The following is a 15971-nucleotide window of genomic DNA, read 5'->3' on the forward strand; positions in this document are numbered from 1 at the left end:
AACTGTCGCCTCAATATGATGTAAATTGCGCAACAAATGTTGCGGGGTGGAGTTGACATGCAATTAATTAATTGTATGCATTTAGTGCAATTAATTCCCTCGAAGGTAAGAAAGAACACTGGCCAGACCCACGAAAAGGTACAACCATTATATGACATATATGTTGCGCGAAATGTTGGTTGGATAGATCATAGAACGAAACGCCATGTCCTGCATATGTATAGTGGGCTGACTATGTGTTTTAAAAACCTCATTTTGTAATAATAATATACCGTTTTATCGTTATTAGTATTATTGTTGATAATTATGTGTTGTGTGTATTTCAGTCATTAAACCATTACTTTAAATATATATTATTTACATTGGCCTACTCATATAGTTTGCAATCAACTCACCTGACCCAGGGTGTCTAGTTCCACAACCTACTTTTTAATAGAGAAACTAAATGGACATATGCATTGCTATATTGCAATCTTCTAAACGAAACCCAATAGAAAACCTAGATTAATTTGTTCTGAGATTGGACTGATTGGCAATTGTACATATAACCTATATTTGGAGACTGAAACTGATTGGGAATGATGGTAAAAGAAAGCAACCAACTAAAAATATGAGTCAATGCACACACACACACACACACGAGCGAGAGAGGCTATATGAAATCACTCTAACCTAACCAGATAGACCTACAAAACACACACACACACACACACACACACACACACACACACACACACACACACACACACACACACACACACACACAACGAAAGGGAGGGAGGGAGAGAGGAGCCAACAGAGGATGCGAGTGAAAAGTCATCTAGCCTGCACAGAAGTTAGGCCTGTGAAAACAGAGAGAGAGAGAGAGAGAGAGAGAGAGAGAGAGATAGAGAGACTGATTGACAGAGAAAAGTCCAAGGCCTGTGAACATCTAAGGAAGAGTGGGCAGAGAATCCTCCCGTGTCACCAAAACGAGGCCCCTCGCTGTGTCTTTTTCAGTCGCGGCTGGATTTTAACAAAACTCATCAGGCCATTCAATGCGGACGACCTCAAACCACACACACAAAAACGTAACATCTCTCACACATACTTTATTATTCTCTTCGCCCGCTTTCTTCGACAGACCTCAAACATTTATTAATTTGACCTTTTCGTTCGTGGCGTCAGCTCCCTCAAAGACCGGTCTCCGTCTCCGTGTCTTCAAGAGAGGCCGTCGGAGACGCTCCCAGTGGGGGGAAGCAGGCTACTTGCCTTCCCTGGCTTTCCCCAGCCGAGAGACACAAAGGCGGCTCCAGGCGAGTATAATGAAAATGAGAATCAATTAGGTTATGGGCTTTGGAGGCGAAGGGGGGGCTTTGTCCGCTGAAGAAAGAGGATTCATTGCCGAGTGAGAGCGAGGGCTCAGGGAAGGGGAGGCGAGAGAGAGGCGGCCTAGAAAATGGCGCCGCTATTATTCACACAAAATTATAGAGATTGGTACATTGGTTTTACTTTTTTATTATGGTTATCAATAATCGAATGAGGAGATTGTTCGCGTTAAAGGACTTTCGCTTAAGATTAATAGGGTGGCTGACACAGTCGTGTGTTCTATGCCAAAACATGATGAAAATCATCATATCTGAAAGACTTTCAGAATGTGTTGAAATGAAAACATAAGGCCGACTATTTCAGTGAATTGAAAACTTCTTTGGTATAGCCTATTCAAACTCGAGAAACAATGAAAAAAAAACATATTATAGCCAATGGGAAGGGGTGCAACACCGAGACACGGAAGTCATGTGATTATTATTCGTCAATTGTGGTCAATCTGATGGTGCATTGTTAAACGGTACTACTGAGGTTATATAATAATGGTGCATATATCTCTTTCAATAAGACGTGATGAGAGAGGATGATGGAAAATTAGTTCCCATGAAACTCACTCACTTTTTGCACATGAAATTGAGCGCAAGGCTGCCATCTAGTGACAAGAATAGGCCCACGTCGACACAAAATAATATGAGGCAGCAAGTCCGTTGTATCAGTCTCAGACTTGTGACTTCTTGTCTTCTTAGTAAAACTCTGTTACATTCAAATGTAACAGATGGCTAATAGGAACTGTCTCACGGGGATTGTCTGTGAATATTGGCTGAGAAATGGAGGTCATGGCCTGTGCCACAAAGAAGCAATTATCAATTGTGCCACTAGATGGCAGCATGTCAATAAGGCATAATGATGAACTGAGAATTTGGGCAGACAGGATTATCATAACATCGACTTCTTAATATCGAAAAACTTCTTCAGGCGGTGATTAGGATGCATGAAGGTAAACATTCCCCATAAAACACTTCAACTGCTCTATTTCTTTAAGAGCTAAAGCAACCCTTAGATAGGCTAATCCTGATTCCCCCCCCCCCCCCTCCCCCTGAAGCGATGAAGTAATCCTTATTCCTGCCTCCAATCTGCTGTTTTCGGCAGCAGGTGTTACTATGTTTGGACATGCAAGCTAAATCTGCACAGGTGTGAGTCTATCCTTATGCTACGGTGTGACAGAAATAGGAACAGGACCAACTGCTTTGGTCTTCACACCATCCAGTTCAATCTGGATTAAGGTGATGACTAGTGTCTGTGTCTGCCCTCTGAAACGTGCCAATACTCGGATTAATTATTCATCCTTATGAGTCGCATAACAAAGATTATGATTCAGATTTAATCTGGTCAGCAGCACTATGAATAAGCACAATCATTAAAACTATGCTGACACATGCATAATTATACATAGTATTGAACAAGTAAGTTGATGAAACAGCTAATGCACTGTGTCTTATTAATCTTTTTCAGTGGAAAATGTGTCTGGTTGGTTCTTGCAAATCTGATCACCACCAGACTAACCAGGGAGTCCCACACATCAGAGATTTCTGTATCATCTCAGGATTTCATGTAGGCCTATACAAAGAGTTCAGATGCAAAAGCCTCTAAATCCATCTGACAACTTTTCTTTTAAATTAGCATTTTTCATCAGGCTCCTACTGTTTTTTTTGTCCTTAAAATCGATCTTTCAGACCAGGAAGAGAGTGGTTTTTAAAAGGTTTTGAAGCTAAATTATTTGATTAACGTATACGGAGAGCAGTCACTCACCATCGTTATCTCATTTTTGACAGAGGTGGCCTTTATAGAGGCTTTTACGTCTGAACTCTTCATATAGATATTTTTTAATTATCTCTTTAAGTTCATTTTAAGATCCAGTCCCAGAGAGAGAGACCTCACTGACACAGTTCTCTCTTAAGTAACGTAATACAAACATAGGCCTATACGCTACACACCGCAGGAAAGGTCAGGTCAGGTCAGTTTCTGCAGTACGGTTAATGCCTCACTCTTTTCGTAAGTCAGCAGCACCCCCCCCCCCCTCTCCCTCTCCCTCTCCGACTGATCCATGAGGCTTAAAACTCAACTCTGTAAAAGCCATCAGTGGCAACATATTCTGGAGCACTGAACTAACGTTTACACAAGTCCAGTTGTGTGGTGTGTGGTTATGTTCACCAGTGGCCTCATAAATGTATAAGCCTGCGTAATACAACTATTCTTACTGGGCTCGAGTGGCCGGTATAGCGTAGGAGGGGGCGGACTAGAGACACTTGTGTCCAACAGCCTAGGAGGGGGCGGACTAGAGACACTTGTGTCCCATAGCGTAGGAGGGGGCAGACTTGAATCACTTATTGGAATGGAATAGCAAAATAAACACATGAAAGAAATAACATCTTCATCGCATATTATCGTTTAAAAATGAAAGTGTTTGAGCTTTAGCTATTTTTGTCAAGTATAGGTTGTGAAAAAGTCAGTAGTAGTAATAATTAGTAATTGCAGGCCAAAACAGTTTCACTTGTTTATTTCTTCTGGTCTGACTGGTTTGACTTAATCATTCAGCACCCGGTTTCCTGAACTGAGAGTGCGCAGCGCAGGGATTGTGTTTCTGGGCAAAATAATATTAATTTTCTTCACACTACACAGGAAATGAAGTCTGAGACCCCAACTGCTCATGCCGGGAATGACCGACCAGTCATGCTGGTGAAAGGAAGAGGGGATTAGGTCTGACTACAGGCGGATTTACACGCGACACTTTTAATCTGATTAAACAGAATAATGGCTCAACCGGAATAAAAAATGACACATATTTGATGGGCATAAAACTGCCGATCCGATTAGAATTGCAAATGGAATGAAAGGAAGAGTGTGTGTGTCTGTGTGTGTGTGTGGCTGTCTTTTGTCTCCGTACATGTTTTACTGTTATGTTGTGGCTGTGTGTGTCCATATTCTTGGTTGTGTGTGTGTGTGTGTGTGTGTGTGCGCGTGCGTGCATGCGTGCGTGCGTGCGTGCGTGTGTGTTTGTGACATCAAAGATTCTTTGCTAAATTGATGTATTTTCCCCAATGTTTTTGTGGTCACCTTCAGAAGAAATCTTTCTGAGGAGCAAGGCCTTTGAAATCTTTTGCATTTACATGCCGACTTTTTGGGAGTTTAGCTTATTAACTGTATCCCCCAGAGTTCACGTACCCTTGTCATCTCCATGCCTGTAGTTCCAATAGCCTATACGGAGACACAGCCATTTTATATATGGTATTTGGTACTGTATTCACATTCAAGCGAAGTGCTGTTATTACTGTGGGTTGTGGGGATGGTCACAATATCACCATATGTACCTATGGTCAAATTATATTTGGGGTGATATCCTTGACCATCCCCACTCCCACTCGGGTGATATTGCTTAAAGAGGAACTATGCAGGATTGGTGATTTCATCTCTGGTTTCGGTTTCGTTGTTAGTTTTCGTTCGTTTTATGCTTGTATTTTCTCTGCAGAGCTTCCCCGACAGCTTTAGCGTGTATATTTATACATGTATAGGCTATATTTAAATATATAAATTGCAAGCGTGGTTCTTAGTCTCAGACTTCCAGATGTAAACAAAGAGCGATCGTCTCCTGCAGAAAGTTGCATAGGGTCTCTTTAAATAACAGACCATTGCTACTGTATGACAGACCCCTGTCAAGAAAGAAATGGGTTTTGTGCCTCAGATTCACGTCTTTCATGTCATTCTGAGAGTAGGCTAGTTGACTCACTTATTGTAATGGAATTTCATTGAAAGTCAGACATTGCCACGCAACACCTGAAATTGTGATTTGTGTGACAAACTATTTCGTTTTTCTCAGTGGAAGCCAGGATATGGTAACAAAAAATGATATTGAAAGACCATTTCTGTGAAGTCTGCTGACTCTTTTTCACAAATTCTGAGTCATTTTTGTTCAGTCTCTTCAGAACGAAGCAAGACCCCCCCCGCTGTCCGCCAACCTCCACTGAGTGCAAGTCTTTCTTATCAGTTCCTGCCAGTGCTAGTCACATGACGTGGGCCTTGTGAGCTTTCCCTTCTCCCCACAACGCTCTGACATGCCTGCTGCAGCTGCATCCTAAGGCCTAAAATAATAGCTCACAGTTCTTCCAGTATACACTGACCCTAGACTTCCAGTCATTCGCCAGATAAGAACACACCACTACACACACCCATTCCTCTGAAATGTGTGAGCAAGTATGGCCAACCATCCACCCACCACGTCCACCTCAGTCAGAAATAAAAGATAAGTGTGACTATGAATATGTCTCATATTGTCTCATCTTGAGAATATGTCTCAATGGCACCCAGTACCCATAACAAAAGATAGCGCCCCGTAGAGAGTGTGTAGAACCCCTTAAATACCCAGCCAGTTTGCACAATAACTAATTGACACCGGCAGGTCTGCACTGCCCGGAGTGCACTGACCGCACACAACCTGATGGGGGCGCAGGGGGTCATAACACTGTCTAAGAGCTGAAATAGTTGTTCACAGTTCTTCCAGTGACACTGACCTATAGGGTGTGTTTCCTCGAAAGTGATAATGAATTCACTCCACAGCCGTGACTCAGCATGGCTCAGAATGTTAGTCATTCACCAGATTACTGAAAAGTGTGAGCAATGGACATCAATCCACCCCCCCCCCCCACTCCAACATTTTCTATTTACATGCTGTGATTTGTATAGCTACAACATATGTGTACAATTAAAAGTGTACAGTAATAAAAGTATTTGTATACTGTACAACGTGTACAAATAACATGTTAAATGAGACTACGCCGCTTTGTACACGTATACACACTTGGTACTACAGTATATTCACATTCAGGTGAAGTACTGCTACACGGGCGGTGTGATTTGCAAAGCGCTGCTTGGGGTTTGATGAAGTAACACTGGAGCTTTTCAAGTGCTGCCAGCAAATCGCCAAATGTGAAGTTGTAGCTTCTCGAACAAAAGCAACGGCTATTCCCATAAGAAGATTCTAGAGTGCTGGTAAACATCTGATCGGAATAGATTGTACCCCATGTGAACAGATGAGAAAGTTTTCATTCAGACTAGTCTAATGGGAATGACAAACAAATGCAGTCCATGTAAACAGGGCTACAGTGTTAAGGCCTGAACACAACAACCAGAAAATCGGCCGTCGGGCAGTTGGGGGCGGTCGGGGTTCGTTCGCGGTTCGTTGGCATCACACACACGCAATAAAATAATACACACTATATAATTACATTTATATTTTGTTATTGCTTAATCATAGAAGTCCGAAAACTAGTGGCAATTAGTTCTGCGAATCCTGCATGATATCTACTCGGCTGACTGAAGCCTGCAGTTATGGGTAATGTATCAAACTTCACGCACGCGCAGAACGTACAATCGGCGTCGGCGTCGCTTCGGTGTGTTCAGTGGCACTTTTTTGACCAACCAGGGGAGACGAGAGCCCGACTGATAGTCCGACTGCTTTTCTGCCGACGGTCGGCCAGTCGGGTTGGTGTGTTCAGGCCTTTACTGCACTGCTAATTGGGCCGGGTGATTTGCAGGCAGTGCCTGATAAAGCTGTGGAGTTACTCCTTGAAACCCCAAGGAGCAGTGCTTTGCTAGGGTATGTATCGACTCTGGTGAATATGGTTAAGAAGCTAAACTCCCAAAAAGTGAACATGCTCCTTTAAGTAGGCTAAATGCCAAGGATTACAAAATCCCTGTTCCTCAGAAAAATGTCCTTGTGGTGACGTCAAAAATATAACTCCTTAATCAGGCAAATAATCTGTGATATCAAACACACGCACACGCCCACGCACACGCACACACACACACACATTTTGGCCACCAAATATCGGACTACTATGCTTCAGTGGAGTCAATTTCTCCAATTTACCTCGTAAAACCTTTTCCAAAGCAGCACTGGCGACCTCAAAGATGAGGCCACATCTGGATCTAATGATAATCTGGATCCTCCTTTTCAAAGCAGTGTAATTTTGAGAGTGTTGCGGTCGTTTGCCAGAAAAATCGTTGAATGTTGCACTCATTGATGCACTTTTTGCACTCACTGAGGCACTTATTGTGGTTCTTGATTATTGTTGTAAATGTTTTGTTAGAATTGCTCTTAAAAACTTAAAATGTTTTACCATGTTGTAAGCTACCATCTTTTTACCATGTTTGGTTAAAAAGTGTCAGTCAAATGTAATGTCATGTAATGAAAACATGATGTCAGAATTGACACAAGCTTTAAAGGTGAACTATGCAAGTTTTTTTTTAAGCTTAATTTGCCTTAATTAATCAGCTTCGGAGTCATTGGAATTGCTATTTGACTTATTTCGGGTTGAATGATGGCTGTCTCGCTTCCCCCTAGCGCCTCTGAGCGGAAGAACCAGTCTCGCGATCATGCCCATGAAAAGACAGACTGACCGATTGAAGAGTGTTGTAAAACTGTAGGGAATGTCTGCAGAGAAATCTGCAAGTGTAAAACGAGCAAAAACAAAAAGTGAAAGCCAAACCGGCGATGAAATCGCCAAACCTGCATAGTCTCCCTTTAAAAAATTCGAAAGAGATGGATTGTGGATCCTGCTTTCTGTTCCGATCTGGCCACTCATCGACATTGCAGGTGATGGCTATGGCAGAGTGTATTGCCAATGATAAAAAAGTGATGTAAGTAGTGTTTCAGAATTGCAAACAAAGTGCCAGGTTGACAATGTGTTAAAGCTACGGTTACACGGTATACTACCAGAAGTTTTACTATTGAGGCAAAGCATCCGTTTTTAGTGTGTAAGCAATGGGCAAAAACTGTAATCCAATTGAGCCTGGAGTGTTTGTATGAGAACTGTGTGTGAAATGTTTTGAGAAATTATGTGAAAAATATGTCAAACAAATGAAAAAGAAAGTGAAACTCAAGTTTCATTAAGTGCATCTTAGCAAGTGAGACAAACTGTAAAACAATTCATTGCCATTGTTTGAGTCATCTAAATCTCACGTTAAAGCAAGGAATCTCTATATGGATATTGTTTTTATGATGACAACCGACTCCAGATGTGGGCCTAACTTGTATACATGCTAAGGCATGTCTAAAACCAGTGACATCACCAGAGTGGAGGTGATGGATTGGACCGTTCTCTCTCAATAGACCACAACAAGAAAGATGTTTACAATGTTTACCATGTTGTGAGTTGCTTTCGGTTAAAAAGCGTCAGTCAAACGTAATGTAATAAAAGGTAAATGTCAGGAAAATCTTCCCAGTATTACAGTAAGACACAAGAACCACAAACAAGTATTATAGTTTTCAGCAACGACTCCCGGCCGAGAGGAGAGAGTGACCAGAGAGGATAAGTCTCCCCTCTCCAAAGCAGTCTCTGAGCTCTCCGACGCAAAGAGGCTCTTTTATTAAAGAAGAGCACAGAGTAGAGCAAAACAAGTCAGCATGACCTTCGGTCGAAACCTCCCTAAATTCATCCTCGCTCATCCCTAGTTTCTTATCTTTTGCAGGTGCATAGCGTTCCTGTGAGGCTCCCATGTGAAACTGTGAATAACAACTTTGAACACACATATATGAAACTGGATTATAACTTTCACGCACACAAGTTCAGAGCCGCAGAGAGGAAATGCCATAAATCAAAGGTAACTGAAGACCTCAAAGACTACCAGACACTCATATTTAAAAAAGCTTAACATGTTTACCATGTTGTGAGTTGCTTCGGTTAAAAAGCATCAGCCAAACGTAATGTAATAAAAGGTAAACTAACTGTGTCGTCACATAATCAGGTAATGGAGCATTATCCGTTGGCCTCAAAAGCATGGCCTCAGTGCTTGTCTTGAAAAGAACAACCTGCTCTTGTGTTGGTAACACTTTTAATCCCAGCCATCTCAGTAGACAGTGCTCTTTAGCATTGTTATCCTGCGATAATTGCATAAGTGTCCAAGGTGGTCAATCCACTTAGACCATCTCCTTCCTGGATGTCTGTGAACTCACAACAGACAGATATCCAATTAGCTGGCTCATAGTGTGAGAGAGAACAATTGTGGGGGGCGCACATTGCTTTAAGACAAGCCAATCATGTGAATACATAGCCTGTACCTTGTGTTCAATCAACCCCCACACCTACAAGCTAAGATGCACTATATTGGCAAAAAGTATTTGTTCACCTGTCTCACCTGTCCCTCCAGTCACATCCCATTCTTAATCCGTAGAGTTTAAAGAGGACATAGAATGGACGATTTGAGGCTTGCACTGTGTTCTCTGATGTTAAAATAGTATATATTCAACTTTGATTTTTTAAAAAAAAATAAAACTCAATTGCAATTTTACAAGCCCAATTAAAACCTTATATTTAGGCATGGGTATTAAAATGGTCCGTTTGAATAAATCTTTGGCAACCACAATTGAACTTCAATGGCTTTGCGATATCTGACATCACATGTAGGCTTTGCACTAATTCGCCCATTTTTTTGGGACTATATCTAAGTTCAAGATTTTCAAATAAAGGAGGGCACAACTACTGTATATGTCTCATGTTCATGATAGCTCTTTGGTTATGCCCAACCTCTCCTAATTCATCAAAAGCAAGACAACATTTGGAACACGATGGTATCTTCCTAGGAGCCCAGATGTGACGTCACAGCACAGGCACAGCCCCAATGCTCAGTGTGGGCATCTGAGAGACAGGTGACAAATGGGAAAGAAATATCACCATGACGATGAAGATGCTCACACAAATGTGTTAGCCCAGCCGCTCCAAAACTCCCCCCCCCCCCCCCCCCCCCGCCCACCCCATACCACCACCTGACTTGGTTCACACATACCCCCACATTAAAACACATTTTAAGAAACTTTAAAAAGTAACACATTCTATTGACATATTTCAGGCATCATGTTGAATAAGCCGCCCTATTAATGAAAACATAGCCTATTACAGAGTTTACAAATTATATCCTTTGATTTCATGTTTCCATATCATTGTGACCTGACTCAAAATTATTTATTCATGAATTACTCACAAAAGATTTTAAAAGTTAATTTTTGATACCTCTCCGTCATAGCCCTTTTCATCTCCAGTAGCCTATACCCCCTAGAAGCTTGCATACCACAGTCTGGGAATCCCTGTATTAGCCTATTGCCCCTAAAATAAATCCGTTCCCATCTTGTTGTAATTCTGCTATACCTGTTGATATCTCTCTCTCTCTCTCTCTCTCTCTCTCTTTCTCTCTCTCTCTCTCTCTCTCTCTCTCTCTCTCTCTCTCTCTCTCTCTCTCTCTCTCCCTCCCTCCCTCTCTCTTTCCCTTCCTTACCTGACCTTGCAGTAAGCAGGGTGCACGTGTGCTTTATTTAGCTTTGTTAGCACCAGGCCGACTCTTAATACTTTCCGCTGTCTTAAGATCCCTTTCCTGACAGCTAAATCCCCTCAAAGCAGAAGGGCCCTGGGCGAAGAGGAGGAGTGTGCGCTTGCGAGTAGTGAGCGAGTGCACCGTGCAAAAAGGAACCCTGAAGACACAGAACCTGGAGAACCGACAGGACATCCCGGGCAGCGAGGTCGAGCGCATGCGGCAGAACTCCCAAAACTCAGGTATACGCACCTTTTGAATTTATTCTGTGGAGTGGTGAGGTCGGCTCGACGGTCAGCTTAACTGAGGCAATGGGGTGACTGAGAGAAGAATGCACTGAGATCTGTCTGATCGTTAATCAAACAAAGTGAATGCTTTGACTGTGAAATGTACTGTACAGTAGACCATGTGTCTGACCAGTCTCTACTTAGACAATACTCTAATAAAAAAAGTGTAATGAAGAAGGCTTGAAAGCTGTAGCTACAATTCAGGGGCCCAATTGAGATATACAGATTGACTTTAAGACAAAATATACATTCATTGTTAAATTCCACAAATTGAACATTTTTTAAATCAAATATCAACTGTTAACGGAATTAACAACAGTCATGGGTAGTTGATATCTCCGTCCCATCCCCCAGCTGTCCTAGCAGTTCAATGTGGGATTAATGCGATTACTGTGATCAGATCAAGCTCAAACTCTAGATACACAGCCTACTGAGCTTCAAAATAGCATGGCAATTGGAAATAGAGAGATAAGTAAACTAACAAACAAACTAATATAAATATGACTAAATAAAACATCCAAACACTACGTAATGGTTCTTCAATTGAAGATCTTAGGCACATATTATCAAGGGCGCTCAGAACGTCAATATACTTAGAGTCAATAGTAGGCTATATTTGTATCATTGTCAAAAATAAACAATGGATGTTCTCATAGACCTCTGAAGTTCACCTACAAAAAAGTTACCATCTTTGCCCAAATAAGCAGATCCAGTATCTTGAGTTTTTTTTCTACGGGAAAATAACATGGGAATTTTTAATTATTGCACCTGTTAAACTCTCACGGGGACGAAGAAATTGGAAATGCAGCCGTTTTGCACTACATACTTTTGTCTTCTGTATCTATGATGATTTTGGAGCCAAATTGAGATACCGATTGGCATTAAGACAAATACACTCATTGTTAAGTTCCACAAAATATATATATTTTTTAGATTAAATATCAGCTGTTAACGGAATTAACAACAGTCATGGGTAGTTGATATCTCCGTCCCATCCCCCAGCTGTCCTAGCAGTTCAATGTGGGATTAATGCGATTACTGTGGTCAGATCAAGCTCAAACTCTAGCATAGATACACAGCCTACTGAGCTTCAAAATAGCATGGCAATTGTACATAGAGAGATAAGTAAACTAACAAACAAATATAGATATGTGACCCTTCAAAGCAAAATCAGCTGCTTTACGCACAACCTCCTCTCCTCTTCTGGCATATGGTGACAGGAGAACCATGCCAACTTTGGATGAGGTTATCTTAGCGATAGTTTGTGTAATACCCTCAATATACCTATCGTTGCAAAGCTTAGTCACGTGAGCACAATAACTTAATTTGGTAAATTTAACCGAAACGACTGGTTTCACTTTGCAGGGTCACATTTTTTATTAAATAAAACATTAATGGTTCTTAAATTTGCTTAATGGTTCTTAAATTGAAGATCTTTAGTATTAGGCACATATCATGAAGGCCACTCAGAGCTTAAACATACTTAGAGTCAATAGTTGAAGCATAGGCTTTATTTGTATTGTTGTTAAAAATAAATAATGGGAGCTCGCATTATGCATTGGGGTATCATGCTCTTACTTGTCAGAGCACACACTGTAAAACGGTCACCGTGGTTACTTTATAATCATACCGATAATCCTCAGATGAATCAAACCCATAATTGGGTGAATATCAATTTATAAACACAGATTAATATGTTAATTCATATGATAATAGTTATGACCTCTGTCATACATAGCATACGGTACATACAATGATCTTAACAAATCAAGGATCAAATCTCATTGTACATCCCAGCTCCAGTCCACCCACTCTCTGTCACACTATGATTAAATGTGTCAGATCCGCAAATTAAATTTGTACTCTTTGAACGCATACCGGTAATACATTTGGGAAATTAAAAGCCAAATCTAATACGTGAAGCCTTGGCCTAAGTCTATTTTACACTCACTCAAAAACAGCAAGGGGTTTAAGCCTTGGGCTCTGAAAAGCATTTTGACAATAGCAATTACGAATGGCACTGTAAAAAATGCTCAGCTGTACTGAGTTGAAATTAAATCAAATTGATTTCACACCCGATACAGATTACATTTGGGGAATTAAATGCCACCCTGAAGCCAAAAAAACCCCTTAAGTCTGTTTTTTTTCTGGACTTCCTATGACCTTTACACCTGGATTTATGGTTCATTTTAATGACCATTACATATTGACGGAGTGACTATATTTTGTGCATATATCTGTGTGAAGCACTTTGAATTGCACCTATGTATGAAATGTGCTATATAAATAATCTGCCTTGCCTTGTCTTGTCTTGCCTTGCCTTGCCAGGATGAGGCCGAGGAGGAAGAGCTCCTGTGTGTCGCTGCTGCCGACCATCACCGAGGTGCAGGAGGGCGCGGGTCACTTCCACCTCACCCAGTCGCTGGACGACTACATGGACTCCATGCGGGGGCTCTCCCAGCCGTCCTGCTACCTCCCTCACCCCCCGCAGCCGTGCCCGCAACGCCCCGCCAAGATGCCCGGCCTGCGCCGAGCCAAGTACCCGCGGTCGGGGTCGGCGACGGTTTCCACGGCGTCGGTGTCGGCGGTGGGGGCATCGGCGGCAGCGGCGGTGAACCCGCGAGTGACGCTGGCCCTGGTGGCGCTCGGCCCGGAGAGCATCTCCCTGACGCTGGAGGCGTCGTCGTCGCTGGCGTCGCCGTCGTCCGAGTCGGCGGCGGGCGGCCGGGCGCTGCTGTGGTGGCCCCACCGGGACCCGCTGGGCTGGCTGTTCACCCAATCGCAGGGCGCCGGCGCCGCTCGTGATCTACGGCTGGTGGACGACGCTCAGGACTCGGTGTGTTTGGTCTGAGGGACCGTCTTGGCCTTGGAAACGGACGAGTGATGTGCGTTCACGCAGTGCTTACCGCCAGGACAAGCCTGGACAGTGCTTTTGAAGTATTCAAGACCAACAATAACAGAAACGACAACAACAACAACAACAACAACAGCAACAGCAGGATCAACAACAACAACTTGCATTTTATAGAATGCTTTATCAAGGCACTCGAAGCACTTCACAGTGAACTCACTAACCATTGACTTGCATTTTATATAGTGCTTTATCAAGGCACTCGAAGCACTTTATGATGAAGAAGAGGGAAACTCTCTAACCATCGACTCACACAAAATGTCTGCTGTTTAATTGGCAGACAGGGAGCAACACAGATGTGGATGTTTGTTATCTTTATTTCTGGTGCAGCAAAAAGACAAACTTTTTGATAATACATCCTCATCAGGACGACCTGTTTCCTTTTTGGCTATCTAACATGTCCTAGATTTGTTTGCTTTTGTATACTTGATTAATGATTTGTAGAATGATTTGATTTGATTTTAAAATATTGATTATGCTCTTGGCTTTTTATCATGTACTGTTTTTTTTTTAAACACAGTCTTCTCCAATACTTGAATAAAGACTGGTGATAGAAAACAGAGCTCTGCCTAAGTTTCGCTTTCCTCTAAGTCAGGCAAGCTGTTGGAAAAGCAAACAGATGTGGCCTGGCTTACTGTCAATTTGTCACAGCTATCCTACCGTGGAAGGAATGAAGTCATTTCCCCTGAAAACAAGTTAGCAAGTGGACTAATTAATTTCAAGCGCAATCAGTCCAGTTACAGAATCCATGCAGGTCCGTGCTTTAAGACTGACCACCTCCCGCATTCCAAGAAACTAGAGTGTGGGTCGTGGGATGAGCTGTGAATTAGGTTCCATGGTAAAATGACACATTTTAAAATTATAATTCTGCAAAAAACAAGTGTGTCATAAGCATTTAAGTAGCCGTTCATCTCTGGTTGCAGACATCGGTTAGCTGCGACAGTGGCCTCTTCTTCGTCACTTCCCCGTAACACTTTTTTGGCCCTTAGAGAGGCGGAGCGGAAACACATTCCAATGAGTGACGCTTCAAGCAGCCAACTGCTCTCTGGCCCACAGCCAAAAGGCTCAAGCCTTCACTAAGTGTGCTTACTTGTGCTTCTGTATCCCCATTATGGGGCTTATGTCGACTTCTATGCCGCTCAGAATGTGGTGTTGACGTGTACACAGATAAAGCTACTTCTTAATAGAGAGCACCAGTCTATGATACCGTCTCCCGGCTTTTTTCTTCTTCTTCTTCTTCTTCTTTTTTCGGAGTAGTCCAGGTACCAGGAACGGATTTCTTGAAACCGGGATAAGGGGTTATCCGACCGGAGTGCTGAAATCGGGATTCATGTTGTTTTACATGTGCAAACACAAAATCAGAAAAAAACAAAAATATCTGTGATACTCAACGTCCATGCACACACATGTCAAATGCATCCACGATGAGCAGGGGTTGCCTCACAGCGAAGGTGACGCAGCAGTCACACAAAAGGAGGGAGCCACGTGATTTACAAAAGTGCCTGATGGTGCATGGCACAGCGAGACAGACACACATGTCATCAGAATGTAAAGGGAGGGAGGATTTCCCAGAAGTCTCTCTGGATTAGGAGGGCATTCCACATGCATTGCTAGGCTCCCTGCAAAAGGGAGACGGAACACAGAGAAACAAATGGACAGAGAGAGAGAAGAGAGATAGAGAGTGTAGGAAGGCATTCCAGATGCATTGCTAGGCACTATGCAAAAGAGAGAGAGAGAGAGAGAGAGAGAGAGAGAGAGAGAGAGAGAGAGAGAGAGAGAGAAGGAAACGAATGGACAGAGAGAGAAAGAGAGAGAAATCCTCTGGACTTTGGGTCTTTTTCGGTGTGTGGGAGTGTGTGTGTGTGTGTGCGTGTGTGTGTGTGTGTGTGTGAGAGAGAGCTGTGTGTGTAGGAGGGCATTCCAGAGACATTACTAGGCACCATGCAAAAATGACTCTGCCACAAATAAATGGACAGAGAGGAGAGAGAGAGAGAGAGAGAGAGAGAGACTTTATTCTTTCATTCTGCAGTTGTCCAGCCAGTGTTGGCTAAACAAATGCAAGTAGTTGCTGGCACTGGGGGGGCACCAGCTGGCCTGCGGCTGCCTCC

This window comes from Sardina pilchardus, chromosome 1 (assembly GCF_963854185.1).
Source record: "Sardina pilchardus chromosome 1, fSarPil1.1, whole genome shotgun sequence".
Lineage (NCBI taxonomy): Eukaryota > Metazoa > Chordata > Actinopteri > Clupeiformes > Clupeidae > Sardina > Sardina pilchardus.